The sequence below is a fragment of the Rhincodon typus genome, chromosome 24, assembly GCF_021869965.1.
Source record: "Rhincodon typus isolate 14 chromosome 24, sRhiTyp1.1, whole genome shotgun sequence".
In the NCBI taxonomy this organism is placed as follows: domain Eukaryota; kingdom Metazoa; phylum Chordata; class Chondrichthyes; order Orectolobiformes; family Rhincodontidae; genus Rhincodon; species Rhincodon typus.
In genome coordinates this window covers 33955407-33981692 of record NC_063355.1, presented here as the reverse complement: position 1 = coordinate 33981692, position 26286 = coordinate 33955407, and the positions used below count along the sequence as shown (strand labels likewise).

General features: G+C 42.4%; 1 long non-coding RNA gene across 1 annotated transcript; it reads left to right on the top strand.

The window, feature by feature from the left end:
• The first annotated feature begins 1980 nt into the window (after positions 1 to 1980).
• On the top strand, positions 1981 to 23432 carry LOC125485949. Its single transcript, XR_007264663.1, has 3 exons — positions 1981 to 2498; positions 22317 to 22370; positions 22835 to 23432. It is a non-coding gene; the product is annotated as an uncharacterized LOC125485949 (long non-coding RNA).
• The last annotated feature ends 2854 nt before the right edge of the window (positions 23433 to 26286 follow it).

Genomic DNA, 26286 nt, shown 5'->3' with positions numbered 1-26286 from the left:
GAGTACAATGGGACCTTGATCAGATGAACAGATGGAGTTTAATTTAGATAAATGTGAGGTGCTGCATTTTGGAAAGGGAAATCAGGACAGGACTTATACACTTAATGGCAAGGATTCAGGAGTGTTACTGAACAAAGAGAACGAGGAATGCAGGTACATAGTTTCTTGAAAATGAAGTCACAGGATAGTAAAAAGCTGTTTGGTACGCTTGCCTTTATTAGTCAATGCATGGAGTATAGGGGTTGAGAGGTCATGTTGTGTCTGTACAGGACATTGGTTAGGCCATTTTGGTAATATTGTGTTCAATTCTGGTCTCCCTGCTGTAGGAAAGATGTTGTGAAACTTGAAAGGGTTCAGAAAACATTTGCAAGGACTTTCCAGGGTTGGAGGGTTTGAGCTATCAGAGAGGCTGAATAGGCAGGGACTGTTTACCTAGTGTGTCAGAGGATGAGGGGTGACCTTGTATAGAAGTTTATAAAATCATGAGGGGCTTGGATAGGGTGAATAGTCGAGGTCTTTTCCCCAGGGTAGGGGAGTCCAAACTAGAGGGCATAGGTTTAATGTGAGAGAGGAAAGACTTAAAAGGGACCCAATGGGCAACTTTTTCATGCAGAGGGTGGTGCATGTATGGAATGAGCTGGCAGCATTGGTGATGGAAGCTGGTACAATTACAACATTTAAATAGCAACATTTTTGGTATATGAATAAGAAGGATTTAGAAGGATATGGGCCAAATGCTGGCAAATAGGACTAGATTAATGTAGAATATCTGGTCAGCATGGACCAGTTGGACTGAAGGGTTTGATTCCAAGCTGTACATCTCAATGACCTGACTTTGCCCAATGACAACACTCTTCTCCCCAATTTAATCCTTCTCACTTATTTTATCCCCTTGCTCTGTCTCTTCCTGTTTGCTCAAGCTTGTCCCTCTCCCCAATTCTTGCACCCAGTCTCCCTCTTTGACTTAAATGGGTTATTAGAATAGCGGGCTTCAGTTTAGTGCTTCATCCAAACAGTGTGCATTATACTAATGCAATACTTGTGCACTTAAGCATCAGTCTCTGCTTAAAATGGGGATATCTTAAAGTAAGGGCCATTAACCCATTATATCTATTGATTCAGAGAGGTCAGAATCCTAACAACAAAGTCAGGACCAATGATTCAGCACTGCTTGCATTGATTTTAAAATACATTGGCTTTTTTGGGCCTTTTAAAAATTATCTTGTCCTCCCCCTCTCTTCCTCAAAACGTAGCAAAAGGGTTTGCAAATGAAGAGACAAAATAAAAGGGCAAAATCTGAAAGGAGTGCAGGAGCAAGGGGACCTAGTGTATATGTACATCAGTAACTGAAAGTGCACAGGGCAGGATGAGAGAGTGATGAATTGTGTAAAATATTCTAGACTTTGTTAAAAGGGAAAATAGAGTACAAAAGTAAGGGGGTTACATTAGTTTCGTCTCAGCTGGAATAAAGCGTCCAATTTTGGACATGGTGCTTTAAGAAGAGAGTGCTGAAAAGATTCACTGAAAATGATTTCAGGGACAAGGTAACTTTTTAGTTACAAAGACATTGTAGAAGTTAAGGACCGTGTTCCTTTGGGGGAAAAAGCCTGAGCGTCTATTTGGTTGAGTAAATCAATCATGAGAGTCTGGACAGAAGAAAGAGGTGAGAAATTGTTTCCATTTGTGAAAGAATTGAGAATGAGAGGGCACGAATTTCAAATAATTGATAAAAAGAAACAGAAGTGATTGTGAGGAAAAACTTTTTTGCAGGCAGTTCGTGGCTAACATTTGGACTACACTGACTAAGACGATTTTGGAGGCAGATTCAACTGAAGCGTTCCAAATTGTTTTCTTAAAAGGGAAGGAGATGTAGACTTAGCGGACAGAGGTGAGAGAATGGCAATGTTTGGGGAGCTGGTGCTGATATGAGAGATGCTGTGGCGCAGGCGTGGTGCGGGTGGAGTCTGGGGTAGTCCTCCTGCGCCTGCGCAATCGAGCTGGAGGCTGCAGTTACTTTTTTCAAAGAGTGTCTCGCTGGCGGTGGATGCGGTTGTTTGAAGGTGGAGGAGGGAAAGCGGTGAGGTAACCGGGTCCTGGAGAGAAAAGACAGAGCTGGGCCGGACCGGACCAGGCCAGGCCTCGTAAGGCAGGCGGTTAACTGAAGCACCGAAACCGGGCCCGAGAACGAGGTTTGAAGGGTGACGGTTTGGCGAGGAGCGCCTGTGTTTCTAAAAGGAAAAGGAGGAGTGGGAGGAAGAAGGGGAGAGGAAAAAAAAACCGTTCGTCAATAAGTGAACGATAAATGTGGCTAGGAAATCGTGTACACGGGGAGAGAGAGGAGAACGAAAAAGGCCCGAGTCTTGCAGCGTGAGCCGAGGGGGCGGCCCTCAGAAGCCCGGAGCGCTGCGTTAGCAGAGAAGGGAAGGCGCCATGGCTGGTACCAATTACAATTGCCTTAACCGAGCTCAACTGACCTTCGAATACCTACACACCAATTCGTGAGTATTCAGATAGGGTGAGAAAATCACGTCTGTATCGGGGCGAACGTTTTAAGTATCACATGGATTTTGTCTTGAAAGTGTGACCTAAACGTTACCTTAAATCCGCCTCTTGAATTCGCGTTTTATTAATGTCTGTGTGTATTCTGAATTCTGAGGTGTTTATTTTTTTTTTAAAAAACACAAATAATTTTGATTTAGCAGAGGTAAACAAATATGCATATTCCCACAGATTGAAATATGCACTCACGTAATGTAGGTGTGGATTTATTCGAACTCAGCAAAATAGAGGCCAGTTGGTGTTGAGGCTGTTGGCAGGGTGGGACAACATCAACTTGTTAATGAAGCTCTTTTGACTAATCTGACGATTGCTAAACATATTTGTACTTTAACGCAAATTGGAATGTGAGGTAGCCAGACAGTAGTAGTAGAAGCACTCCGTCTGTTGTTAGCATAAGCAGTTTGATTAATCATAGGCAAGACATTTTGTTAAAATGAGAAGAAATAAACCAAATTGTTTGAATTATTTGGGGGGATTCTCCACACAAAACCACCTACTTTTCTATCATTTACTTCATTTTGTATTGGAGCAGTTTACTTAAAATCCCTACAGTGTATGGACAGGCCATTCAGCCCGTCGAATCACATTGACTCTCCGGAGAGCATCCCAACCCATCCCTGTAATCCCCCTCCCATTCCTCAGACGACATGTCCACCCTAGCCCTCCTGCAGTGCCACAACGATGCCACCCAAAGATTGCAGGAACAGCAACTCATATTTCGCTTGGGAACCCTGCAGCCCAATGGTATCAATGTGGACTTCACAAGCTTCAAAATCTCCCCTCCCCCTGCCGCATCCCAAAACCAGCCCAGCTTGTCCCTGCCTCCCTAACCTGTCCTGCCTCCCACCTATCCCCTCCTCTCACCTCAAGCCCCACCCCCATCTCCTACCAACTCGCCTCATCCCACCCCCTTGACCTGTCCGTCCTCCCTGGACTGACCTATCCCCTCCCTAACTCCCCACCTACACTCACCTTTTACTGGCTCCATTCCCGCCTCTTTGACCTGTCTGTCTCCTCTCCACCTATCTTCTCCTTTATCCATCTTCTATCCGCCTCCCCCTCACTCCCTATTTATTTCAGAACCCCCTCCCCCATTTCTGAAGAAGGGTCTAGGCCCGAAATGTCAGCTTTCCTGCTCCTCTGATGCTGCTTGGCCTGCTGTGTTCATGCAGCTCTGCACCTTGTTATCTCATGCTTACCAGTTGTTTAGTTTAACTTCTAGACCATTTTTAAAATCAACCTGGTCTGTGCTTTTTAATGTGTGACGTGAATGCTTTAAAGAAGTTGTAGATGTGCTTTTCCATTTTTCAGCATAAGAAAACTGGCTTGTGTTCTTCTGTACCCGGCTGAATCCTGGGATGGCATGACGGGCGTACAGACTGGATTGCTAAGGGCAATATTCACTAGGGTTTAGAAGAATGACGGGGGATCTCATCATATAAAATTCCAACGGGAACATCATTCCTGCATCTACCCTGTATGATATCGATGATAAGAGAGTCATTAACTGGGGTCCCAGTCTTAGGATATGGTATCTGCCTTTTAGTACAGAGATGAGTAATTTCTTCACCCAGAGAATGGTAAGTTGGTGGAATTTTCTGCTGCAAGAAATGTTGATGCCAAAATGTTGCAAAATGTTCCAAGGAAGATGTAGAGAGAGTTCGTAGGACTAAAAGGATCAAAGTACATAGGTAGAAAGGTGGAACAGGATACTGAGCTGGATGATCAGCCATGATCATATTGACAAGCAGAGTAGGCTTGAATGGCCGACTGCTGCTCCTATATTCAATGTTGCTATGTATGCTTAGATTTTAACTCTAGATGGAGATACAAAAGACCAACTTCCTTGGAGATCCAAAGTTTATTTTTGTGCGGGGAAGTGATGGTTGCATCCTGCAGCAAGTCATAAAATTTCCTCCATGGCTCATCTGTAAGGTAAATTACTTTGAACATTCCAGAGCAACTGAAATATTCAGCATTTAGCTTAATTGTGGTGGCAGATGTATATTAAAATCATAAAGATTTCGGTAATTTGATGAGAACAGAAGATCTGGAGTTGTTTAGAGATTGTACATTTTGAATCGGCTTGGGTAACAGCCATTAAACAAGTGTGACAATGCAGATCATTTTTCAGTGTTCTCTCTGTCACGTACAAATGCAGGCAAACTTTGAGGAGGAACTTAAGCATAACAAGAAATGGCATGAGGAGTACACCATACAGCCCATCAAGCCTCTGCTACACCATTCAATATGATTGTAACTGATTTGTAGCAGCAACTCCACTTTCTCACTTACTCCTATATCCATGAGATATCTAAAATCTGTCTACTTCTGCCTCAAGTAAAGCATTCAGTCCTCTAGTAGATAATTCCAAGGATGTGCCATCCTTTGAATGAAGACATTTCTCCCGTCTGAGTACCAAATGAGCATCCCTTTTATCCTGAGAGAATGCCTACTGCGTTCTACATTCCCTTAACCGCAGAAACAACCCCAGTGTTGAGCCTCTTTAGAATCTTCTATATTTTGCTGAGATTGCTTTGCATTCTTCTAAACCGCAGAGAGCATAGTCCCAGTTTACTCAGCCTCTGATGATAGCAATGCCCTCGCAGCCCCAGTTTTAGTACCCAGTTGAAATATCTTACTGCAAAGGGCATCAACCAGTCCAGCTCGTCCCTGCCTCCCTAACCTGTTCTTCCTCCCACCTATCCCCTCCTCCCACCTCAAGCCGCACCTCCATCTCCTACCGACCAACCTCATCCCGCCCCCTTGACCTGTCCGTCCTCCCTGGACTGACCTATCCCCTTCCTAACTCCCTACCTACACTCACCTTTACTGGCTCCATCCCCGCCTCTTCGACCTGTTTGTTTCCTCTCCACCTATCCTCTCCTCTATCCCTCTTCTATCCGCCTCCCACTCTCTCCCTATTTATTTCAGAACCCCCTTCCCCTCCCCCTTTTCTGATGAAGGGTCTAGGCCCGAAACGTCAGCCTCTCTGCTCCTATGATGCTGCTTGGCCTGCTGTGTTCATCCAGCCCTGCACCTTGTTGTCCAAGGCAAGATAGGTCTTGTCTTTGCCAGGAGTTAAGAGCACTTTCCAAAACGCACATAGCAGTGAGGTGTATAAGTATTTTTACTCCTCATCTGAAGACATTGGATTACCCAAAGCACAGACCAGAAACCAGGTATGGAACTTTGTTAACCTGCAGTTAGAGCATACCAATGCATTTGGGATCTCCTCCCCAATTAATGAACATTATCAGATGTAATGGATAAGTAATATATAAGTCTTTATTGGACTTTAAGTAACTGGTTCCACAAGTCATAAACAAATCAACTGCTGTAGTCATAGTGACTGTGGGCAATCTTTGTCATGTATGGATCTAATTCTTTGACTTGTCAAATTTGGGTTTCATGGTGAGGTCCAAACATTTTTCAGGTTGGGACTGAATTTTTTAAAATGTTGATGAAACTGGAAGGTGACAGTATTACAGAAGTCAATATTGATATGAGATCTACTGAAGTTCCTTTGGGTTAAGATTATTCCATCTACTGCTTGCTTCCAAGGCTGATTAAATATTGGTGCCAGGCATCCTAACCTTTTTCTTTTTAATGCGAGAGACTCCAGTGACTGTCCTAAGAGAATGAACCATCTAGGAGAGATGATTGTTTAGTGACTAAGTTATGAACCTTTATTACATCATTCTTGATCACTTTCCCAATAGTAGAATCATAGAATCCCTACAGTGTGGAAACAGGCCCTTCAGCCTAACAAGTCCACACCGACCCTTGGAGCATCCCACCCAGATCCATCTGCCTATAACCCACACACCCCTGAACACTACGGGCAATTTAGCATGGCCAATCCACCTAGCCTGCATATCTTTGGACTGTGCGAGGAAACCGGAGCACCCGGAGGAAACGCACGCAGACACGGGGAGAACGTGCAAACTCCACACAGACAGTCGCCCGAGGCTGGAATCGAACCCGGGTTCCTGGCGCTGTGAGGCTGCAGTGCTAACCACTGAGCCACTGTGCTGCCCCAGTTCTCTCTACTTGAGCAGAAAGTCCCTTTGCCAATTCATTTCCATTGTGAGGGTATCTGATGAAATGCAGGTAATCAAGAGTACAATATGTATGTAAGAAGGCATAAAGTTGTCACAAGTGGACTAGCATTGATTGGAGCTAAGGAAGGGATAATTTAGATTGACATCAAGATATTTCAAGTAGGTTCTTGCCAGGCAGGAGGTTAAAACTAGTTTTCTGATATCAGCAAATGATGATCGTAGACTATTTATTGTAAAGGAGTAACTGATTCATTAAACTAGAAAGATTTCAGTATGCCAAGACGCATTCGTTGGACTTTGATCTCACATTGCAGAAGCTTCTGCTTTGAACTTTTTTGTCAGCAGTTTGTTTCTAACATACACATATGTGTAATAAGGTACAGTAAGTACCTTTTTGATTTCTATTATGTTGGCAGCCCATTAATTTTTACTGCAGAGTTCGGATTTTTGCCAGCTGATTTGTCCTGCTGCCACATGGTTCTGTACTTTGCCACTGTGTATAAGGAGTAAACTCATTTGTAAATTCTATTGAATTCTAGGCTGGATAACAGAACTGAATTTTAATGGACCCTCTAGGCAAAAGACTTGATCTCTCATGGGTTGAAGATGTGTGGGGCATAATCAAATACAGCATAACTAATTGGAAGTAAAAGATTTTATTGAGAGTAAAGCAAAATGCACCGAGGGTGAAGAGAAGGAACCCTCTTGAGGGGTTGCATAGAATATCAAATTATTTTGAGGTGGTGATTGAGCTATACGGAACTCAAAATTAAGTGTCCACAATCAATTATGTTGTAAATTGAATATATTTTCCTTTGGAAGGCTTCATGCCACAATTATAGAATGTGAAAGGCATCCAGCACTGCTGGGGGGTGGGGGAGGAGGAGGGAAACTGACTTCTCCTTAGGATGAATGTCCTGTTATCACCTGTTAGACCTGTGTTCATCTGTTTCACAACTTTAATCTCTTTAGTCAAGATTCCAACACATCCACCGTGACAAAATGGCCATGACCAAAGTCACAAATAATCTTCCCTCTGTTGTGCCTTGCTCCCTATTGTCTTTGGAGGGTAGATGACATTGACAGAGTTCTATTTATTGTTCTTTGACTTGCTACTGAGAAGTTGCTAAGGCTGTTTCATAAACTTAGCCTCATAATGTGTGATTACAGTTACATTTAGGCCAGATTAGGTAGAGATGGAAAACTTTCTTCTCTGAAAGGCCATTTGGGTTGTTGCAATAATCAGTGTTTCCACACCCCACCCACCCTGGTATCAGACTGTATCGTTGCGTCAGCTGAATTCCGTTTCTTAATTTGCTCTAGTGAGATTTAAATTTGCATCTAGCCCAAAGGTACACTGAATGGCACCTTCTTTCATCACACCAATCACAAGTGCCTCCCTTCCACTGACCAACTTCAGATATTATCTAATTGCTCTGTTCAGAGATGTCATTACACCCTTCTGGACCAGGTGGGCCTTCAACCCGAGCTTACTGGTTCAGAGGTAGAGCCATTACCACCATGCCATAAGAGCCTTCATACAGCTCTATCATATGGTCCTTGCATGATTTCACCTGCAACTACCTAATTGCTCGCTAAATCATCTGTATGCAATTCCTTCTCTTTGTACACTACCATCTTCTCTGGAATCCTGCAAGGATCCTTTTAAGTGTTGCAGTATTTCTACTGAGACCAGTTACAATCTGTACCTATTCAAGATTAAACCATGGGCTAATGTAGCTCTCAATGAAGTGCACCTGAAATATAATTGTTTATGAAGCAAAATTGATCCAGCACATTCTATTGTGATGTTGTCAGAAATGCAGGGTTTGAGGCACAAGGACAGGCTGGGACTTTTATCACTGGAGTGTAGGAGGTTGAGGGGTGACCTTTACAGAAGTTTATAAAATCATGAGGGGTGTAGATAAGGTGAGTAGCAAATGTCTTTTCCCAAAGGTGGGGGGAGTTCAAAATGAAGGAGCATATTTTTTAAGGCCAGAGGCATCCAGCAGAGGGTGACTGAGAAGGAGAGGCATCTCTTCAGTGCATTTATTAGAGCCTGGAAGCAGTCACCTACAATGAAGAGCAGATTGTCGTGGGCCTGGTATCGAGGAGTGCCTAAACCCCAGATGTTACATAACTAGTGTTTCCTTCCTGTAACCAAAAGAAAGTGAGAGCGAGAGATGTGCTGTTGAAAATTTGTTGGTAGCAGAGTGAGAAGTAAGGTGTTAGCTCGAGAGGCTTTGATGAGCAGTGGCTCATCAAAAAGTACAGATAAGCTCAGGTAACTTTCCTGTTTAGTCTTAGAGCAATTGAGATGGTAGTTAGGGCAGTGGCATGCTCTTCCTGCAAGGTGTGGGAGCTCAGGGAGACTTCCATCATCCCTGATGACTACATCTGTGGGAAGTGCACCCAGCTGCACCTTCTGGGAGACTATGTTAGGGAGCTGGAGTTGGAGCATTGGAGATGCTGGGCGTATCATAGGTCAGAGTTTTAGTGAGGTGGTCACACCCAAGGTGCAGGTAGGCAGTAGCTAGGTGACCACCAGGAAAGACATAGGGAGTGGACAGAGTGTGCAGGAATCCCCTGCGCCATTCCCCTCAAAATCAAGTATACCATTTTGGATACTGTTGGGGGTGTGGGGGGAGCAGTGGGTGACCGTTCAGGGGAAAGCAGCAGTAGCCGTGCTGGTGGCACTACGACTGGCTCTGGGGCACAGCGGGAAAGGGTGAAGGTAAACAGAACCTTGGTGATAGAAGACCCAATAATTAGGGGGACAGACAAGAGATTCAGTGGCCGCAAATGGGAATCCAGGATGGTGTGTTGCTTCCCAGGTTCCAGGAGTTCTTGGAGCAGCTGCAGAACCTTCTCAAGGTCGGGGGGGTGAGTAGCCAGAAGTCATTGTGCGCATTGGCACAAATAACATAGGTACAAATAGGGATGAGGTCCTGCAGAGTGGTTATAGAGAGCTAGGAAAAAAGTTAAAAACTAGGACCTCGGCGGCCGTAATCTCTGGATTACTTCCAGTGCCACGTGCTAGTTGGGGTAAGAACAGGAGGATATGGCAGATGAATGTGTGGCTAAAAAATTGGTTCCGGGGGCAGGGATTCAGATTCCTTGATCATCAGGATCTTATCTGGGGCAGAGGTGACCTGTTCAAGAGGAGCAGGTAACAGCTGAACTGGAGGCAGACCAATATCTTGGCAGGCAGATTTGCTAGTGCTACAAGTGAGGCTTTAAACTAGATTGGTGGGGAGAGGATCCTCAACAGCAGGGAGGCAAGTGCGAGGCTGTAAGGAGATACAGGAATCAGAAATAGCAAATTGAAGAAAGAGGTCGGGCTGGAACACGACAGGGAGCGAGGAATGCCTATTGGATTAAATTGCGTCTATTTCGATGCAAGAGGGCTGATAGGTAAGGCCAGTGAACTCAAGGCGTATTAGGTACGTGGGACTGGGATATTATAGTCATTATAGAAACATGGCTAAGGAGGGACAGGACTGGCAGATTAATGTGCCAGGGTACAGGTGCTTCAGGCTGGACAGAGGAGGGGGAAGTTGCATTTTTGATTTAAGGGGAGCATCACAGCAGTAGTCAGAGATGAAATAATTAAGGAATCATCCAGTGAGGCTTTACAGATGGAGCTAAGAAATAGGAAGGAGATTGTGACATTATTAGGGTTGTACTATAGGCCCCAAATAGTCGGTGGGCATTAGAGGAACAAATATGCAGGGAAATTGGGGAGAATTGCAGGAGCGATTGGGTTGTTATTGTAGGGCATTTTAATTTTCCCAATGTAGACGTGGGACTGCCGCAGTGTTATGGGTTAGACGGGGTAGAATTTGTTAAATGTGCTCAGGAAAGTTTCCTCAAGCAATATATAGAAGGTCCTACTCAGGAAGGGGCAAAACTCAACCTACTCTTGGGAAATAGGGCAGGACAGGTGACTAAGGTGATAGCGGGGGAGCACTTTAGGACCTGTGACCATAGTTGTATTAATTTTAAATTAGTTATGGAGAAGACTGGTCCAGGGGTTCTATTCTAAATTGGGACAAGGCAAATTTGGATGGAATTAGACAGGAGCTTACAGGGGTTGATTGGAGTAGTTTTTTTTGTAGGCAAAGGGACCTCTGGCAAGTGGGAGGCCTTTAAAAATGTGATAGCTAGAGTTCAAGATCTTTATGCTCCTGTGAGGGTGAAGGGCCAGGTTGGCAGGAGTAGGGAACCCTGGATGACGAGATATTGAGGTTTTGACCAGAACAAAACAAAGAGGCATAGCTCAGGTACAGGCAGCTGGGATCAAGGGAATCCCTGGAGGTATATAGGGGATACAGGAGTTTACTGAAGAAGGAAATCAGGAGGACGAAAAGAGGGCACTCGATAGATTAGGGTGAATCCAGTGAGATTCTTTAAGTATGTTAAAGGAAAAAGAGTAACTAGAGAGAGAATAGGACCCCTCAAAGACTAAAGTAGACATGTATGTGTGGAACCGCAAGAGGTGGGCGAGGTCCTTGATGAGTATTTCTCCTCTGTGTTTACTGTGGAGAAAGACATGAAGACTTGGGGAAGTTAGTGGCGATATCTTGGGACAGTCCGTATCACAGTAGAGGTGGTGTTGGAAATATTAGAATGTATGAAGGTGGATAAATCTCCAGTCCTGACCAGATATATCTTAAGATTCCTGCAAGAGGCTAGAGAAGAATTTGTGAAGACCTTGGCTGATACATTTGCATCATTGTTAGCCAGGGCGGAGATCCCAGAAGACTGGAGGGTAGCAAATGTTGTGCCCTTATTCAAGAAGGGCTGCAAAGAAAAAAGCTGGGAATTCTAGACCAGTAAGCCTAACATCTGTGGTAGGTAAGTTGAAAAGATTCCAAGGGATTAGATATGCATGCATTTGGAAAGGTGGTTTAATTAGAAGTAGTCAGCATTGTTTTATGTGAGGGAGATATTGCCTCACAAATTTGGAATTCTTTGAAGTGACTAAGAAGATTGAGGGCAGGCTGGTAAATGTAGTCTATGTGGATTTTAGTAAGGTTCTCATGGTAGGCTGTTCTGGAAGGTTAGATCACATGGAATCCACAGAGAGCTGACAAGTTGGGTGCACCGTTGGCTTGATGGTAGGAAACAGAGTAATAGTGGAAGGATCCTTGTCAGACTGGAGGCCTGTGATTAGTGTTGTGCTTCGGGTTGGTTCTGTTTGTTATCGAGATCAATGATTTGGTTGAGAATATACAAGGCATGATTAGTAAGTTTGCGGATGACACTAAAATTGGCAGTATCGTGGACAGTGAGGAAGCTTATCAGAAATTGCAGCAGGATCTTGATCAGCTGGGGAAGTGGGCCAAGTGAACCAAGTGTGGGGAAATTGGGTTTGCATGGATGGACATTTTAGTTGGCATGGACCAATTTGGGCCGAAGGCCCCGTCTCCATGCCGTAGGACTCTCTGACTCTATGAGGAGAAAGATTTTAAGGAGGACATGAGGGGCAGCCTTTTTATAATGGGAGTAGTTAGTGTGTGGAATGAACTGCTGGAGGAAGTAGTGGATGCAGGTACAGTTACAACATTTAAAAGATGTTTGGATAAGTACATGAATAGGAAAGGTTTGGAGGGATATGGCCAAACACCGGGCATGGAGTAGGTTCTGATTAATTGTAAAATTGTCAACTTTCAATTTTTTCACTGTGTTGTGTTCATCATAAAACCATAACCTAAATAGAGATCTTCTCAATCTCGATTTGTAGTTGTCATGTTTGTGTATGACTTTGTCATTAATCATATGATTTTATTTAATTTTTTATTGAAAAATGCTATTTTTGTGCCAGCTTGAGAAACAATTTTATAAATTGTTTTGCAATGATCTGGTTGTGTTGGTATAATTTAAGCTGTCTTTTTTTAATTTTTATCAAGCAATATCTATTGAAAATTTTTAAACCATTGAAGCTCTCAGTATAGTGGAAAATGTGCATTGAATTGTGGCAATGTAACCATAGTACACATTTTATTTTGAAGATAATGAATGGTAACTTTTGGTCCTTTCCCTTCCGGGACAGCTGGTGCAAATCCTTTGTGCACCTGGGATGAGGAGAACCGATCTGCATCGGTAGCTGTGAACTCAGTAAACATACTGCTATTCTGATTTGATAGCTATATGTTCTATTTCTATTCATTTGACTGAATGTGGGTATCATTGACGAGGCCAACCCATTCTGAAATGCCTTTGAGAAGGTGGTGACTGAGCTTTTAATTTGAAATCCCCTTGAGCTTGGAAACAAATCTAGTCACTGCTTCTATAATAGCAGTGAAAATAATACTTCAACTATGATACAATATACCCTTAAAGTTTGGCTGCTGCAGCTGTCTGCATTTCTCTAAGACGAAGAGAGTATTCTTCCACAATGTCCAATTGCCCCTTTTCTAGGAGTTTCAGCATGTTAAAAGAAAGCATTCCTTGATATAATTTTGGCTGTATGTTTTTAATTTTACCAGCGCAGGCATTGCAACATAAGAATTTTGCAAACAAGTTAGAAAAATAAAATTAAAGTACAGTGGATGCTGGAGATCTGAAATTTTTAAAAAAAGTTTTGGAGCAACTCAGCAGGTCTGGTAGCGTCTGCGGAGAATGAGAGAAAAAGTTAACATTTCAAGTTAATAGGACTCTTTCTCGGAACTTCTTGGGCAGTTGCGCTTGGGTCCTCACCCAAATTAGAGCTGTAGTCGAAGCTTGGACCAAAGAGCTGAACTGGTGAGGTGAGAGATAATAACCCTTGACATCAACATAGTATTTGAGCGCATGTAATTTCAAGGACCTCTAGAAAACTAGGAGTCAATGGGAATCAGAGAGTACACTCCATTGGTTTGAGTTGTACTTGGCACAAAGGAATATAGTTGTGGTTATTAAAGGTCACTTATCTCAGTCACAGGAGTTCCTCGAGGCAGTGCCCTTTCAATTATCATCCCTGTATTCAGAGATCAGAAGTGGGATATTCACTAACTTTTGCACAATGAATATTATTTGTGACTTCTCAGCTACTGGGGCAGTCCATGTCCGTATGTAACAAGACCTTGACAGGCTGAAGCTTGAGCTGACAAGTTGCAAGTTATGTTCACATCATGTGAAGTGAGAGACACTGGCCATCTTCAACAAGAGAATTTAACCATTGACTAGAAACTGAAGTGGGCTAGCCATATATATACTGTGGTTCAAAGGGTGGTCAGAGGTTGGGATTTCTGTGGCAAGTAACTCGTTTCCTTTCTTCACACAGCCTGTCAACCATCTGCAAGGTAGTTTGGGAGTGTAATGGAATACTGCACTTGCCTGGATGAATGCAACTAACTCAACAGTCAAGAAACTTGACACCATCCAGGGCAAAGTAGTCCAATTGACTGGCACCCCATATGCCATTGACTGAGTGGCAGCAGTGTATACAGTCCATAAGATGGACTGCAGCAAATTATCTTTACTCATTTCACAACACCTTCCAATCCCACAACCTCTACCACCTAAAAAGGCGAGGACAGCGAACGCATTCACATTACCAATGTGAGTGCCCCTCCAAATCCCATTCAATCCTGACTTGGAACTGTCACCTCACCCTCTCTGTCATTAGGTCAAAGACCTGGAACTCCCTGACAGCACTAAGTCTATCACATGGACTGTAGTAAATTCACTGAGTTGACTTATTACCATCTCTTCAGGGGTAACTGAGGACAGACCATATATGTTGACCTAGTCAGCAATGCCCTCATCCTGTGAGAGAGTAAAAGAAATGCTGCAGTGAGGTAATTTTGTGCATGGATCCAAAATGAGACTGAGGCAGTGAAGTCATGCCACAACTGACAGTTGGAAACAAAGAATCACAGATTGCAAAGATTTCCATTGAGATAATTTGTATTGTGCTTTGTGTGGTAAACCTATCTTTATATTATAAAGAACTAATGCTCACATTCTTGGTAGCTAGTGGGCAGTTGGGTTTGTGGGCATCCAACTTTGACTATTAAGTCATGTCAAGTATGTGAAATAGTGCTTCTGTGCATGACTTATTAACTAAACTTCTCTTAAAACTACTTTGGATTTCTCAATCTTATTGCCAGTGCTACCATTGAGAATTGTACGCTGTCCACAAGTTAATGTTTTGCATTAACTGTCTTTTGCATCATTAAAAGTTGGAAGCAGTAGATGGGTATCACAGGCAAACTAGGCACCTGTAGACCTTTTTGTATCACAACCAAATGAGAGATGATAAATGTGGTGATAACAAAATGACCTTGGACATCAAATCTGCATCTATTCATGTCTCTTTACCTGATATGCCTCACTTGCATTTTCTACTTAAGATTATCAGATCATGATAAAGAGCAGGATTTTTCTTTTTACTCCCTTAACTATCCTTCCCAAAGTCAGGGGATATGGTATTCAAAAGCGTAATTAAACTTGGGGTCTTCCCACAATACGATGTTTTAATGGAGACGTTGCAGCCCACTCTTTATTTTTCTGACAGTTTTTATATTTCAGAGTTATTGCTTCTTGATTGAAGCATCTTTTACTTTTTTGCAAGCTGTTTAAATATTTTGGGCTCCAAGTTCATTATTAAAGGGAGTGTGCCTGTGTTCAGATGTTGTAGACTTGCTGGGCTTTAATATTACCTTAGGATCGATTTAGAGTTTTATTTATACGTAATGGCAAAGGTTAGATGAAAAGAGTGTAGCCTCAACTGTGTATAACATGGGGCATTTGGTGACGTGGAAATCTGATTTCACTGGAGCAGAACAATTTAATGGTGAAACTGCAGACTGGTTTTAAGAAGGAACCCTAGGGGTTTTTGAACATTTCACATATTGACTGCTGCTACAAGGTTTTCAATTCGTAAAGCAGGAAACAAATGTTGTGCAGCCCTGCATTTGGCAGCGATGAGAGAAAAATACCCTGAAGCTTTCAGACAGTACTAAAGCTGTCACAGTGCTTACCTAAGTGGTGAAGGGAAAAGAGATGTCACTGGGATTTGGGAAATGTAGTGGTGCACACTTTTAAATTGTTCATATCACGCCCACCTAAATTTTGGAAAGGCACTCAAGTGGGATACTGGGTCGCTCTGAACAGACTGTTATACTACTAATACTTATACTACTACTGATTGCAGGTCTCATACACTCATAGACTTTTATAACACAGGAGGAGGCCCTTCAGCCCATCATATATGCCCAGTCTACAAAGATCTAACTAAACTAATATCATTTCTAGCGTTTGGCCTGTAGTCTTCAAGGCTATGGCAACGTAGGCGAGTATCTAAAGACTACTTAAATGTTGAGAATTTTTGACTCAGCTGCCCTTTGGATTAGAGAGCTCCAGACCTCCTCCACCCAAACTGGATGAAAATATTTCTTTTAGCTCTTCTAAGTCTTACTTTAAATCTATGCCCCAGTTATTAACCCCTCTACAAATGGAAAAAGTTCTTTCCCCCTCTAGTTTTTATACCCTTCAATGTTATGCATCTCTGACATTTTCCTCTTTCCTTTTGCTGAGCCAAGGAAAATTACTACAGTTATCCAGTCTTTCATTATAGCTCAGACCAGACAGTATCTTGGTAGTACTCCTCTGTACCCCTTTTAATGCGGTCACATATTTCCTATAATGTGACCAGAACTGTGTGCCGTACTTCACTTATGGCCTAATCACCATTTTATGCAGTGCAAGCAAGATCTCCCTGCTCTTGCATTCTTTTCCTCAGCAAATGAAGGCAAAAATACAATATGCTGTCTTAACCATTTTACTTATCTGTCCTGCTGCCTCAGGGATCTGTAGATATGCACACAAGACCTCCATACTTCAGTACATTCCAGGGTCCTACCATTTATGTTATAATCCTTTTCCTCAGTCCTTGCAAGCATGTTAACTCTCCCTTTTCCAAGTTGAACTTTATTTGCCATAGCGTTGCCACCTGAGCAGTCCATTGATACCCTCCTGTGTCTTGTGACTATCCTCTTCCTGGTTTACTACCCTACTGTTTTCACCTTGTCTGTAATAATCTTGATCTTCTCCCTTGCTTTAACTCAACATCATTAATTCGTTTCAAACACAGCAAGGGTCCCACCAAAGATCCTGGGGGAGCAGCACGGGAAACAAACTTTCAGTTACAGAAATGTCCCTTTACCATCAGCTTCTACTTTCTGTCTGTCAACCAGTTTTAGATCCAATGTGCCACTTTACCTTGGATTGCATGGACTGTGACTTTCTTGACCAGTCTGTTATGAGGGACCTTCTCAAAAGCCTTGCTAAAGTCCATGTAGACCACATGAAATGCATTATGTTTCCCTTTCAAAACATTTGATCAAATTTATCAAGCGCTTCCTTCCCTTCCCAGGTCCATGCTGACCATCACTGACTAATGTGGTTATCTCTAGGATACGATATACTCTGTCCCTCAGAAGTCTTTCGAATAATCTTCCCAACGCTGAGGTTAGACTGAGTAACCTGTCCCTTCCTCACTTTTTTAATAATGGGACAACATTAGAAGTCTTGACTTCTAATATGAAAATAATAGCCAGGGCTCCTGATATTTCCTACCTTGCGCCCCCACTCTGTAGTCTGGGATACATCTCATTCAGGCTTGTGGATTTATCCACTCGTGAGGCTGCTAAACCCATTTGTACCTCCTTTCTATGTAATTTCTTCTAATATTTCACAGTCCCCCACTCTGGTACCTATACCCATGTTGATATTCATTGAAGACTCTGCCCGCATCTTCCAGCTACTCTCTCTTGACCTCAGTTGTTCCTAATGGGCTCTACTCTTGCCCAACTTATTTTCTTGCTAATTATAGATTTTGTAAAGATCCTTTTGAGCTTTTCTCTATACTGATTCGCCAGTGCTTTCTCATGAATTATTTGTTTTCCTAATTTCCTTTAAACCATTTTTTATACTTCTGTTAGGACTCTAATGAACATGCTATATCTGCTATAAGCTTTCTTAATCCTAACCTTTATGTCCCTTTACATTAAGGTTTTCTGGTCTTTGCCCCACCCTGTCTTTTTGGGAACATATTTGTCCTGTGCGTTCTTTTCTCCTTGAATGCCTCCCATTGCTCTCTGTTTTATCTGCGAGTACATCCTCCCAGTTAATTTCTTTTCCTTTTTCTCTTTCTTGTTCTTTTTCTTTTTGTTCATCGTGGGATGTGGTTGTCACTGACTAGGCCAGCCTTTATTGCCCATCCCCAGTTGCCCTTGCCATCTTTAACTGCTGCAGTCCATTTGTGACAAGTAAATCCACAATGCCAGTCCCCTTGTGCCAAATCATATACATCTTTGTAAAGTTATCTTTTACCCATTTAGGAACGTTTTTTCCCCAGCCATTCCTTATTCTTCTCCATAACCAACCTAAATGTAATTGAGTTATGGTCACTATCTCAAAAATGCTTCTCATACCATAAGCCAGGTATATCTTTTTTCCTTTATGAAGGAAACCGGAACTGTGCACAGTACTTCAGGTTTGGTCTTGCCAAAGCCACATAGAGTTTCCTTGATTTTCTTGCTTCTGTACTCAAACCTCCTTGCGATGAAAACCAACATGCCTTTTACCTTCCTAACTATTTGATGTACCTGCATGCTTGATTTCAATGGATGATGCACAAGGACACCCAGTGACCTTTATTCGTCAACTTTTCACTTTTTATTCCAGTAAAAAAAACTCATGTTATGCTTGCTTTTCATAAAAGACTTGCAACAAGATTAATAATTAATCCTTTCTCATTGCAGAAAACCAATTCTAGGATAGCCTGTTCCCCAGCCTGGTTCCTCAATGTACTGGTCTTTTTTTAAAAAAAGATTGTACGTGCTGCAGAAATCTGTCTTCTATTGTGTTGCTAATGTCATTTGTCTAGTCTGTGTGTGGATGTTGTTTGTTCCTTAGTTCCACCCAGACCAATTCTACATTGTAGATTTCCTGCAGTAATGTCCTTCCTTGCTATTGCACTGATTTCACCTTTGACTAAAGCCACCCCATCTCTTCCTTTTGAGCTCTTATAGAGTCACAGTAGTTATACATCATGGAAACAGATCTTTCAGTCCAACCAGACCATGCCGAACATTATCCTAAACTAAACTAGTCCCACCTACCTGCTCTTGGCCTATTATCCTTCCAAATCCTTCCTATTCATGTAATTATCCGAATGTCTTTTAAACGTTGTAATTGTACCCACATCTACCACTTTCCCAGGAACTTCATTCCACATGCGAACCACCCTCTGTGAAAAAAAATTGCCCCTTGTGTCTTTTCTAAATCTCCCTCCTCTCACCTTAATCATGTACCCCCCAGATGTGAAATTGCTCATCCTAGGGAAAAGACAACTACCCTTAACTCTATCTATACCCCTCATTATTTTATGAACTTCAATCAGGTGGTTCTTCCTAAAGATTGAATATCTTTTGATAAAAACTGAAAGAACTGCAGATGCAGTAAATCCGAAACAAAAACAGAAATTGCTGGAAAAGCTCAGCAAGTCTGGAAGCATATGTGGAAAGAAATCAGAGTTAATGCTTCAGGTTTAGTGACCCTTCCTCAGCAATAACCTGCTTAGTGATGCATGATTTGTGTTTTGCCTGGGCCACTTAGGTCTTGACCTCATTACAGCTTTGGCTCAAATGTGGACAAAAGAGCTGAATTCCAGAGATGAGGTGAGAGTGAAAACCCTTGACATCAAGGCTGCGTTCAACAGAGTGTGGCATCAAGGACCCCTAGCAAAACTGGCACCAGTGGGTATTTGAGGTAAACTTTCCAGTGGTTGGAGTCATACTTGCCACATATGAAGATGGTTGTGGTTGTTGGAGACCAGACATCTCAGCGGGAGTACCTCAGGGTAGTGTCCTAGGCCCAACCATCTACAGCTGCATCATCAATAACCTTCCTTCCATCATAAGGTCAGAAGTGGGGATGTTCGCCAATGATTGTGCAATATTCAGCATCATTTGTAACTCATCAGGTACTGAAGCAGTCCATGTTCAAATGTAGCAAGATCTGGACAAGTGCAAGTAACATTCGCACCACACAAATGCCAGGCTATGACTATCACCAATAAGAGACAATCTAACCATTACCCCTTGACATTCAGTGGTGTTACCAACACTGAATCCCCCACTATCAACATCCTGGTGTTATCATTGACCAAAAACTCAACTGGACTCTCCATGTAAACATGGTGGCTACAAGAGCAGGTCAGAAGCTAGGAATACTGCGGCTAGTAACTCACCACCTGACTTTCCAAACCCTGTCCATAAAGCACCAGTCAGGACTGTGATGGAATACTCCCCACTGCAGCTCCAACAACACTCAAGACACTTGACACCACCCAGGGCAAAGCAGTCTGTTTGATTGACACCACAGCCACATGCATCCACTGCCTCCACTATCTACAAGATGCACTGCAGAGATTCACCAAAAATTCTCACTGCTGGGTCAAAATTGTGGAATTCCGTCAGCTCCTAACCTCATTACAACCTTGGTTCAAACATGGACAAAAGAGCTGAGTGGAGTTCCCTCCCGAATGGCATTGTGGATCAACCCACAGCAGATGGACTACAGTGGTTCAAGCAAACTGCTCACACCACCTTCTTAAAGACAACTAGGGATAGGCAATAAATGCTAGTCAGTCATTAACACCCACATCCCACAAATGATTTCAAACAAAAAGCTCTGAGGAAGGGTCACCCCGAAATGTTAACTCTGAATTCTTTCCACAGATGCTGCTATACCTGCTGAGCTTTCCCAGCAATTTGTTTTTATTTCTGAATACCTTTTGGCGTCCAATTCCCAGCCTTGGCTACCCCACAGTTTTATGTCTCTAAACTCAGAATCATATTCTATCTGTTTACAGTTACTAACACTGTTAGTTCTTATGCCTTATTATGACTATTCTGTGCATTCAGGTATAGTATCTTTTTGGAATTGTCTTTTGATATTTATACATCTTATACAATTCCCCTTTTTGCTGCTAGCCCCTGTTTACTTTGCCTTCCACTTTCGCTATCTACTTTCCTATCTTTCATTTCCATCTTTTTGTCTCCCGATTAGTGAACGCTGTGTCGCCCTTGTCCTCCTCCAATGCAGCCTGTTCAGTCTGTACATATCTGATTGGGCCCAATGCCTGAAGAATGTAAATTCTTGCATCTTCTTCCCAGCTGCACATTCACTTGGTCTATCCTCTTTACAATTTTGCTGGGAGTAATCCTGAGATTGCTTCCTTTACAGGGCATGCTGTTGAATGTATTTCGTAAACACCACTCCTGCCACCCCCCCCCCCAACCCCGTTCCTTTTTTCATAACTGATGACATTGATTCTATTATTAACCACAACTTCTGACTGTTCTCCCTTCTCTTCACAATGCCCTGCAACCACTTATGCTAGCATCAAGGATATCACTAAGGGAGGAAATTTAACGTCATGGTGTTGTGTCTACAGCTGGAGAAACCTAAATATGTTTGCCCTGCAATGGGATCTCCTGTCACAATTGTTCTGCAACTCTGGATGCGACGACTTTGGCTGTTGCTGTGCTCTGCTGAGGATATTTTTTTGCCTGTGGGTTTTTTAACCTGTGATCTGACCACCTTGCTGTACATGTTATTAATAAAGATATCAGTCTTGGCAATACTCCTCCTGGACTCATGGATTTTACGCGAAATTAACCCTTAAAGCCTTTACTTCTGCTTTGACCAATTCTCAGTGTATCCTTTAAAATAGGGACTTCAAGCCATGTATTTAACCAAGGTCTCGCCACACTGACGTCAGTGTCCAGCAGGTTGCTGAGATGCTGATTATTTTGTTCTGATATTCATATACCATGATGTAAGGGGAGATGATGGCCTGGTGGGATTATTGCTGGACTGTTAATCCAGAGACCTAGGTAATGTTCTGGGGACCCAGGTTCGAGTCCTGACATGGCAGATAGTGGCATTAGAGTTCAGTACAAATCTGGAATTGAGAGTCTAATGAAGACCATAAAACCATTGTTGATTTTTGGAAAAACTCATCTGGTTCACTAAGGAAACTGCCATCCTTAACTGGTCTGGCCTACATGTGACTTCAGAACCACAAAAATGTGATTGTTCCTTAATTTCCCTCTGTGCAATTAGGGATGGGCAATAAACGTTGGCTTGGCCAGTGATGCCCTTATCGCATGAATGAATTAAAAAAAAGAGTTGGGTTTGTAAGAGTTGAAAAATGTTTCAAAAATAATTATGGCTAGAGATAAAATGATAATTACTTGTACAATAGAGAATTTAGGGTGAATACAGTCATCTTATTCCACCACCTTCAAAATTTCCCAAAGCTTTTGACAAACAAAACTTTTAATTTTCAATTGTGGGATCTTGCTATGTGCTCCCTTGTCGCACTTTACAATAATATAATCATACTTTTAAATTAGTAAGGATTTGAGACATTTCTTAACAAGTATGATAAGATACTAAATACATTTTCTTTGTCAAAAACATTTTGACTGCTAAACACAACCCAATTTTGGATAATTGTATTGCTGGGCCAGGTCAACATTTCAGATGGCTTTAATGTGAAAATTTCATGCGTTTGTCATTCTACTTGTTTCTTTTGCCAAATAATATTATTTGTGACCATGTAAACTGTACTGAAATTCTGATGGCAAAACAGGTGCATTTTTAAAACAATTTCCATGTTTTAATTTTCAGAACCACTCATGAGTTTCTTTTTGGAGCATTGGCAGAGCTAGTAGACAATGCCAGGTAAGAATTTTCTGTTGAAATCTGTGGGTGTTATCCCTTTCAAATTTATCACCACCTTTGAAATCATTGCAAGTGGGATTTGTGCTGGTCTTTTGTAATTATTCTTTATTTCATTTAGTGCTTTTTCAACTGAGAAACATCACTAAATGAAAACACAAAGGACTGAAGAAATTCAAGTTTGGCACATTCTGTGTAGGATAAAACCGTGTTAATGTTTTGAATCTGCTATGAGTTCTTTGGGACTCAATATAAGTGAATACACTTTGTTCATTTATGTGCTTGCTGACATTGAATTTTCCCTGACCATTTTTCTTGATATACAGCATTACATCAAGTTAACGTTGCTGTGCAATGCTTCAGCAATACTGTTGTCATTAGAAATGTGTGAATGAAGCAATTTAATATCTGCCTGATCCAGTGGTCAAATAAATATTAAAAGTTTTTAAATAGTGACTTTTGCATAGGGGATTGTGGAAAATTTCCTGGGGGCCTGCGAGGCAATGAAGATGTGGTCTGTTTCTGTAATGGCACCTTCCATTAGCTGTTCTTCAAGGGTTGCAGCTAAAGGAGTTTCCTGTCAAACCTCAAAGTGGGGAGAATGCCTGGTGGACTTGCACAATGAAATACCCAAACAATCACTGGGCAGGCACTGGAGTTGAGGCACCTTTGGAAATCAATCAAGCGTGACCTTGAATGGGCTGAAAATCCTGGGGGAGGAGATGAGAGGCCCAGAGGCATTGGAAATGGAATCAAGCCAAGTTTCTGAATTTCAGTTGAAACTGTGCTCCCAGATACTGGTGGTGTTCTAAAGGCAGATATGCTGCATATTTTGCACCATGCCAGTGATGTTCCAGCAGGGATAGTGAAAAATCCTTAAGCAACTGTGCTGTCAAGCAGCTGGTGGGGGTTAACTTGCAAAACTTCCAACTGTAATCATCAAGTCTAACCACCTGGAAGAGCAGGACTGTGTTGTGAAGTATTCAACAGACTGAACTCGCCAGAGTTACCTTTCAGCTGGAGGTAAAATTTAAAATTCACTCTCTTTTGCCCCAAAGCACCAGGGACCTGGGTTCGATTGCACCCTCAGGCAATTGTCTGTGTGGAGTTTGCACATTCTCCTTGTGTCTGCGCGGGGGTGCTCTGGTTTCCACCCACAATCCAAAGATGTGCAGGCTAGGTGCATTGGCCATGCTAAATTGCCCGTAGTGTGTAGATTGGGGGGATGGGTCTGGGTGGGATGCTCTGAGTGTCGGTGTGGACTTGTTGGGCTGAAGGGCCTGTTTCCACAATGTAGCGGTTCAATGATTTACAGCCTCTATCACAACTTCATTCATGTCCTCTAATGTGAAACTGCTGATCTTTAGATTCAGAAATATAAATGACCAAACAATTGATACAACTGAATCTTGATTTTTGGCTAAGTCCTTATTCATTTGAGTTTGGTGTATTGATTCCCGTCACAAAGTCGAGCAAGTGTTCTTTACATATTTTGATGTACTGGATGCCTTAATTGTTGTTTGACCTCTTGTGCTGAGTATCATGTCCATTTTCCACCCATCTTACTACATGCTGTTTCTGGAATAACTTGCCATTCATTGGATATCCTGGGATTATCCCTCACTGCTGCATCATCTGTAAGAAGCCAGTTGTGCACCTGGATAGCTGCTGTCAGTCTGGAACTGATCTGCGTTGTTCCTGATATTTGCCTCAGTCATGGCAGACCGGAAGAAATTGGGGTGCTGGAGGTCTTGTTAGATAGGTTGGTGCACAGATGGTAAGTACTTTTTTGACCTCCTTGGACCAATAGTGGAGACCATGATACTAGATCGTGCCAGCCAAGTCCAAGATTACCACCCAGGTTAAAGTGCTCTCGGCCCTCTGGGGAATGCGTGACACTGTAGGAAACAGGTTTGTGTCCTTCGCCATTCTGCCAGGGTAAGTACCGCTATCTTCTTTCCAGTACCTCACGCTCATTGTATCTTTGCTACTGTAACCATGAGCTGGTGTGTGTCTGAGTACACAATGTCCTTGTAGCAGCATTGCAATGATTGTTGGCTGTACAACATTGAAGTGCAGAAGCATGTTTAAGTGGTTTGGAAATGTTCCATGAATGTTCTCAGATTTTGGCACAATGGATTATGTTCAACATGGACTGGTTGGACCAAAGGATCTGTTTCCATACAGTATGTCTCTGACTTTATCAAATGTAGGGTGCCCTGAGAAGTTGATGCCTTGTGTGCACAATGGAAGTCATTTAGAGCAAGCAAAGTGTTGAACGCACCCAAGAGTCTGCTCTGGTTTCCATGTTGCATTTCAACAGCAGCCGGTTTATGTGGTAATGTTTGGTAAGATCAAAACCAATAGCGAGTTGGGTTGTTAACAAGGTATTCAAGAACCAGTGCTGATCGTCTGTTGGGATGCTTAGTGAGAATCTTGTCATCGTACTTGAAAAGAGCTTACAAGATGTGTAAAAGGCTCCTGTGGCGCAGTGTAATATCCCTCCTTTTGCGAGAGAAGATCCATGTTCATGTCCCACCTTACTTAGTGTCGTAACATGACAAAAAATGTTGGTCAAAATAAATGTACAATACAGTGTGCCTGCAGCACATGTGTGAAAACACCTGCCCTCAGAAGCTAAGCAGATTCAGGTCTCATTAGTATTTGGTGGAGCTCTTATGGTACACTGGCAGCATCTCTGCCTGAAACAAAAGGCCCAGGTAAAGTTCTATGTGCTTCATAACGCGTTGAACAGGTTGCTTAAAAATATCTACAAGATACCCTTGAATCTCACGATTAACCTTGCTGAACATCTCTCCCAATTCTATGAGACAGCTTGTCCTAGCCCACAGCAATCTGCATCTGGTAAGATATTGCCCACAGTATATTTTGCCCACAGTGGGGCGGCATTCCATGTTTCCTAATTTGTTATAAAAGGGGCCTTTTTTAACCAAATAGCTTTGAGAAGAACTGTTATGTGTCTGTTTCAAAGGAACTGGGACTCATCCATCCTGGTTATTCATATGTTTGTTGTATGTGGAAATTTTGCTGGCAGAAATTGGCTGTTGTGTTTGGCTGTGTGATGATTACGGTTCAGCACAGTTGATTTTGTAAAGCGCTGAGATGTTCCAGTGTGCTAAAGTGCTATGCAATTGCTGTTGTATAATAAAACCATAAGACACAGGAGCAGGAGATCTTCAACTCCCCTTTCATGCCAAATACTCCCATTACCCTTCATTTCCTTATTAAGTAAACATCTGTCCATCTGGGCTTTGAGTATACTTAATGACCTAGCCTTTACAGCCCACTGTGGTAAAGATTCCACAGATTCACTACCCTCAGAAGAAATTCTTCTTCATATCTGTCTCAAATGGGTAACCTCTGACTCTGAGATCATGCCTTCTTGTTCGAGATTCTTCCACAACGGGAAACAGCTACTGGGCATCTGCCCTGTCAAACCTCTTGGCAATCTTTAATAAAAACCAAAAGAACTGCAAATGCTGTAAATTAAAAACAAACGAAAATTGCTGGAAAAGCTTAGCAGGTCTGGTAGCATCTATGAAGTGAAATCAGTTAATTCTTCGGGTCTGGTGACCCTTCCTTAGAACTCAGAATAGTTCTGAGGAAGGGTCACCAGACTCAAACGTTAACTCTGATTTCTCTTCACAGATGCTGCCAGACCTGCTGAGCTTTTCCAGAAATTTGTTTGTCTGTTAAGAGTCTTGCATGTTTCATTGTGGTTGCTTTTGTTATTATTCTAAACATCAGTGAGTACAGGCTCACCCTACTTGACCTCTCCTCAAGAAAATCCCTCCATAGCCAGGATCAACCTTGTGAACCTTCTCTAGACTGCCCCCAAAGGCAGGAAATCTTCCCTTAGATAATGGGACCAAAACTGTTCACTATTTTTGATCAGAGA